The sequence below is a fragment of the Pinus tabuliformis genome, chromosome 6, assembly GCF_031772625.1.
Source record: "Pinus tabuliformis cultivar Carrire ecotype Pingquan chromosome 6, CPIR1, whole genome shotgun sequence".
Taxonomy (NCBI): domain Eukaryota; kingdom Viridiplantae; phylum Streptophyta; class Pinopsida; order Pinales; family Pinaceae; genus Pinus; species Pinus tabuliformis.
Genome location: NC_142292.1, coordinates 593,612,100 through 593,616,855, shown reverse-complemented (window position 1 = coordinate 593,616,855; position 4,756 = coordinate 593,612,100). Strand labels below are relative to the sequence as shown.

The following is a 4,756-nucleotide window of genomic DNA, read 5'->3' as shown; positions in this document are numbered from 1 at the left end:
TACAAATTGTCGCGCACTGTTTATATATATATATATATATATATATATATATATATATATATATATATATATATATATATATATATATATATATATATATATATATATATATATATATATATATATATATATATGGGAACTGTTTATATATATATATATATATGGGAAATCATGACTACGTTAAAAACTGTCGTGGGAGAAGTGGAACGGTCGGTGTGTGGAAGACGTGGAATGGTGGATGAGAATGATACAATGGACAACGAAACAGACATGGAAGTAGTCAGCATAATTGGAACGCAGTAGATGAACAGATTACTAAACGACAACGGACGAGGCAGACAAAGGATATAGGGACAACGGCAGCGGAAGGGAACCGAGGGCACAACAGATTCGGAGGAGCTAACTCGCTCTAATACCACCTGGAGGATTTAAACTATGAAACAGTGATAAATTTATATGTTAATGATTAAATGATTGATGGTTTTTTTACAAGCAAGGCCCTGGCCTAAATAAGCCCTTCGCACCTTATGGAGAAGTCCTCCAATTAATTAATTACATAACAGAACAAGTGAAGCTGCGACGCAGCGAGTCCCTGCGTGAAGTTGAGCCTGCCTTCTCTAGTAGCTGTTCGATCCAGACCCATAACCTGAAATCTAGAAAGCCAGCCAGCTACATAGCATAAGGGATAGGTAGCATAAGTACCATAAATTGTCCTTTAACTGTAACTGTTTGAGCATTTTGTCGGAGAGCTAATAGCAGGTGGCCTAGAGACTTTCAGTCATTGATACAGGCAAGTGCATTTAATTTAATTAGCATTGAGCGGTCAATTAATGTTTTCGCCAGAAAGATTAATATTACAAAAATACAGGTACGGAAATATGATGTTAATTAAGCAACAAGGTTGGTGTTCATACAAAATATACTCAAGCTCCTGACTCGTAACATTCTTCCAACAAATACAGACAACTTTAGAGAAAGACAACTTTTGAAACTTGAATGATGCACAATATGTGTGTTGTTTTGAGTTATCTGGGAATCATTTTAAGCATTTTCAAACTCAAATGATGCAATGTGTCTATGTGTTCTCCCCAGTAAGAAACTCTTCATGCTATAGCAGGAGATATAGTGGAGTAAGTTACTCCGCGCAGATTTGAAGTAGTTCTCAGAAAGAGAGAGTAGACTAGTTCACCAGTTTCAGTAATACATAAATCACACAATTGCAATATATATAGTCACATGAACAAGTTTCAGTAATACATAAACACGATTCAAGATACACCAGTTTATGTTGCTAGCCCAAAATGACACAACTGCAATAGAAATAGTGACATGAGAATACAAGACAAGCACGAATGCTAAGAATTAGGACATTAGTGCCGCAGTCGAGCAGAGACGATAGAAGCATAAAAAATGCGAGTTGCAGCACCATGGCGGACCCAAATGCATATTTGAAGCATCCGTCGTACACCTGTAACAGATAAGGAAGCGGGGAAATAAGACATGTGAAGAATACAAGACAAGCACGAATGCTAACAATTAGGACATTAGTGCCGCAGTCGAGCAGAGACGATAGAAGCATAAAAATGCGAGTTGCAGCACGATGGCGGACCCGAATGCATATTTGAAGCATCCGTCGTACACCTGTAACAGAGAAGGAAGCGGGGAAATAAGACAATGCGTAAGATGATGCAAAAGAGATGTTATTGTTTTTTTGGTTTCTTTTTTCTTTGTCTTTCGACTTTTACGATGTCAATAATCAGAAGAGTCATGAGAATAAGTGCTAAGAGAAACAATGTTGTGAGTTCAGTAAGTTGGCTTATGCTAATGGATTCCATGTTATGTGAAGCGGGGAGGTGTATGTGAATATCCAGGTGCAGAAGAGGCCAATTTATACAAAAGTTCAACGTGTTTGTAAGGTGGTTTTAAGTGTGAATGGAGCTAAAATACTTGAGGCTCGGATGGAGCAGGGCAGAATTTAATGGTCGGCATAAAACGAAAAGCTTACGTTAAGTGAGCAATCAGTGCAATTAAGTGGTCGATATGACATGGGGAGCAAATGGCATATGGAATGATGTATGTGGCGGCAGAAGTAAATGCGAAATTAGGTGATGTATCTGACGTCGGGCAATCTTGGTGGTAGATTGGGTCGGATAGGAAATCTATGTCAATATCTAGGTGCAGAAATCTTGAAGATCAGATTGGAGCAGGCCAGTATTTAATGATGGGCATAAAACGAAGACCTTACGTTAAGTGAGCGATCGGTGCAATTAGGTGATCGATCTGACATCGGGAGCAAATGGCATATGGAATGATGGATGTGGCGGCAGTAGTAAATGCGAAATTAGGTGCCCCTTTGAGTCTGTGAAGACAAGAGCCAAGATTACAAAACGAAGGCAGAGTACATCAGCTGAACTTAGGGATACAAACTGTCAGAAACCTAGTCTTTATCATAGCTGTATAGCTCGTATGTTAAGTATGCGTATGCTGTCGTACATCTCCACCACCATTATAGGTGTAAGTATGCACTATGTGCTTTGAATAGGCAACCCCTGTTGACATCAAGGGATAATAAAAGTAACACAAAAGCTGGAAAAGACACAATGCTTGTGCAACAGCTTTCAACATGTAACTTCTTACCAAACAAATTGCCAGCTGGACTCCACACAACACGGTTGTCATACCTGTAGAGATTGGTGTATTCAATGGGTTTAGTTCAATATGGTCTCGCAGAAATTTTCTGTTTGCCTTGCCTAAATCTGAATACAACAGAAACGAAAACAAAAATCCATCTGGCTGTCCACTGATATTCTGTTTTCAACATTGCAAACGAAAGATTCTGCCGAAGACTCTATACCCTGATGTCTGTTGATTCCATGGAAGTGCCATCAACAATTTCGCATATACTAAAAGTACCAGCTGAGAGCTCCAGTGCTTCTTTACATAGTTTACTCCAGCACTTCTTAGATAGACGATCTGCCTGGGACAAAGTGGAGGATTTAAGGATGGGCTCTAAACAAGGAACCATGACATTAGCTAAGATCTTATATATAGTATTGCAACAAGATATAGGTTTGAAATCCTCAAAAGGGCAACCAACCTGTTTCTTTAAAATGAGAGCGATGGAGAAGAAGTTATAATGGACAAGGTCTCACTTAGAATAATTCGAGAGAAAAAGAAAACATTAGCCATAAATGCACTGTAATTTTTTCGTAAGTAGCTCAGTTCAATGTAAGTCACTGGGTTGAACTGGATGCACGTTACTACCTCCCATGCCAAAACAGAAGACGAAAATAGATAAATGGATAATCCAAAAGTGTTCATGCTTGATATAAATCAGGTATTTTGGAAAATGGGCAGTGATTGACATCCTAGTTAACTTTGTAAGATACCAGCAATACAAACTATCTTGAAGCTAACACACTTCAAACTATGGCAGCAAATGGAAGTGTGTATTTAAACACATATCAAACCAACGTTACAAATATTTACCTAGAAAAAAGTAAGCTTACCATAGTCATTGTGTGAAAAGACTCTTAGACAACTCTTGCTTGGCATGTCCCACAATCTCACTGTCTTGTCCATCGATGATGAAAGTAAATACTGCCCACAACCATATTCAGGAGCTTAGCCACATGCTCAAAAAAAAACTCTTGCTCAGGGACTAGCTTTCAATGTTTTCTTTCATCTAATCACACAAAAAAAAACAATGATAATTGTACCCATAAAAGTTTAATCAAATTTTGTGCTAGAAAATCATATGTACATCCACACAGTCATCTAAATGATTTAAGTAGGCCTAAAGCAACCAGAGATTGTAGCAAATATGACAGCCCCATAAGAAAGAAAAGCCTAAAAGGCAAGTTACTAGGAATTGGATTCAGATGTACATACAGATCTGCCAGATTTAATCCTCAACATGAGATATGCCATATTAATCAGTTGACTCCATATTCCAGAGCCAATGTTTGGAGCCTGATGAAATTCCATTGGCTCAACCCCTTGTTTGCCATGGGATACAAGAAGACTTTAGAGCTTGATGACGTACCAAATGTTGCAGGCAAGGATACTGCTGAAGAGTCATATCGAGGACTTGAAACCAACTGGTGCTGCCAAAAGGTCGAGACAAATATACAGAACCCATCAATGCTAAAGGCCATTCTGTCATCTGTTTGGAAGGGAATGATAATCAATGCTTTGTTTGCAGCCATATTTAGCTGTGCAACATATATAGGTCCATATCTGATAAACTTGTTCGTAGAGTACTTGGGAGGAACAGAGCATTTTTCCTATGAAGGCTATGTGCTGGCCTCTGTTTTCTTTGGTGCAAAGATGATTGAGTCATTGGCCCAGAGACAATGGTATTTTGGAGCCCAGCAGCTTGGGAAACCATATATCTACGTAGGCTCCAAGAGCTGAGAAGGGTTGCCTACCTGTTGTTGCATGAACAGTGGTCATGAGGGCCTCAGCAATACCAAATTCTTCATTCACCACCTGTAGCCAGTCCATGAGTATTCGTTTCAGTTTTTACGGTGAGCTAATTTTGACACATAGTTATGACTCAATGACAATGTTTGCAGGAAGTACATTTGTCGATGGAAAAATATAGATGCAACAATCTTAAGTACATTTGTCGATGGAAAACTATAGATGCAAACAGAAAAAATACAAAAATTACCACAAAAAATATACCTTAAGATGTGCAGAAGCCTTCTCGGTTGTTGTAAAAGCTCCAGATGATTCTACAACATACTCAGCT

General features: G+C 38.6%; 1 long non-coding RNA gene across 1 annotated transcript; it reads right to left on the bottom strand.

The window, feature by feature from the left end:
* Positions 1 to 1,198: 1,198 nt before the first annotated feature.
* On the bottom strand, positions 1,199 to 4,756 carry LOC149259965 (uncharacterized). Its single transcript, XR_016247859.1, has 2 exons — positions 4,431 to 4,756; positions 1,199 to 1,468 (listed from the first exon to the last, which is right to left on the bottom strand). It is a non-coding gene; the product is annotated as an uncharacterized LOC149259965 (long non-coding RNA).